The sequence below is a fragment of the Triticum dicoccoides genome, chromosome 4A (assembly GCF_002162155.2).
Source record: "Triticum dicoccoides isolate Atlit2015 ecotype Zavitan chromosome 4A, WEW_v2.0, whole genome shotgun sequence".
In the NCBI taxonomy this organism is placed as follows: domain Eukaryota; kingdom Viridiplantae; phylum Streptophyta; class Magnoliopsida; order Poales; family Poaceae; genus Triticum; species Triticum dicoccoides.
Genome location: NC_041386.1, coordinates 699,390,840 through 699,392,649, shown reverse-complemented (window position 1 = coordinate 699,392,649; position 1,810 = coordinate 699,390,840).

Below are 1,810 nucleotides of genomic sequence, written 5' to 3'. Positions count from 1 at the left end.
AGATACCTAAACTCCTTAAGGGACTTGTGGTGGAGGTGTTTCTGCATGTTTTTCTCAATATGCCATGAACAAAGTTGATGCCACACGTCTATAAGGACCTTCCTGACGGCCCTTATCATGGTTGCGTCTCCGTCAGTAATTACAGACTTCGGCTTCTTCTGACAATGAGCTATTAAGAAGGTCTGCAACACCCAAACATATGTATCCTCCGTCTCATCTGACACAACAGCACAACCGAACACAGTGGTGCAACGTTGATTGTTTAGACCAACAAAAGGTATGAATGGCATTCCGTGCCTATTCATCTTGTAAGTGCTGTCGAAGACGATTACATCACCAAAGTCAAGGTAATCCCGACGTCATGAGAATCACACCAGAACATGTTCTTCAGCTTGCCTTCTACGTCAATAGTGTGCTCAAAGAAAAAGTCTGGATCCCTTGCCTTTCTCGTCATCATGATACCAATCGCAGTGTCTGCATCACCCTTTGCTAGCAACTTCATTTTCTCCCTATAACACATGTTATAAAGCTTCCTGCTCCCGAAACCAGCCCGTGCATATGATCCATACCTACTAATGAAGGTGTCATAAATCCAATGTTTTTTGAGCCCAGCACCTACCATTGCTAAGATCTCGAGCTTCTGGTATTTCTTTATCTGATTATGAGATTGAAGATATATAACTTCATCCGGTCTAGCAAGAGTGTGACTATGATCATCGCTGAAACTGCTGACATACCAAATGGAGCGCTCTCTGTCAACCTTCACAGTTAGATGGGCCTCGCAATAGCACCGAGTCACCGCTCTCAGCCTGCGCTTCTTCCCTTCCATGGTACAAAACTTGGCCTGTCGTTTCCCAGACCTTGAACAGAGAAACCTCCTCAAGCGCCTACGTGCGTCGATACCCTTACTATATTTCAAGTTGTTCTTCCTAATGCTGAAGCCACGCTTTTTCGCATAGTCGTTATAGAAATCATATGCCTCCTCGTCTGTCCTGAACGTCGTGGACATCACCGTCCAATGCATGTCCGGTGATTCTTGCTGGTATTCATCGTACCCAGTGTCAAAATTGCACTCATCACCATCGGCATCTCATCGTTTTCGCACGCGTCACCATCCTCTTCCTGGAAAAAAGTACAAACAACCGTATATGTCAGTAAGTAGTTGTATAAGGACTATCATATGTATTCACTTTCCACTACTTACTTTGCTCGAGCTGTCATTATAAGATGCATCGATATCGTTTTCGTCATTGGCATCATTGAAAAAATTCCACTAATAGTACCCTTCCACTTCCATCTGCGCAAATTGTAAATATGATATGTAAGATTTGATGCGTATTTAATTTCACTTTAAAATAACCTACATAAATCTAAACCTACATGGCTTCCGCTTTCAGCATATGAATCATATACGTCCATATCCTCATTGTCATCGTCCCCTCCTATCTGTGCACAGTCAAACATGTTATTATCATCGCGGATGCTTGTATTTAATATGGTTGAGAACATGCAGACCACTTACATTGCCACTGTAAGACTCATCCAAACTCATATAATTTTCGCCATCATGTTCGTCTTCATCCAATGCAATGATCCGTCCTCGCTACCGCCATCATCATCGTCATATCCTATTTCAGCCTCAATCTATACACGTTCATATATAATCAAAGATCCATTCAAACATCACGTAACATCTTCGCAATTAAAATCCGTTCTTAAATTACTATGCCAGCGCCTCGCGTACCTCGTTGCCTTCGTCAGACATGAGGCGGTTGTCCCCGGATACGAGCTGACGGCGGCGGAGGCGTCT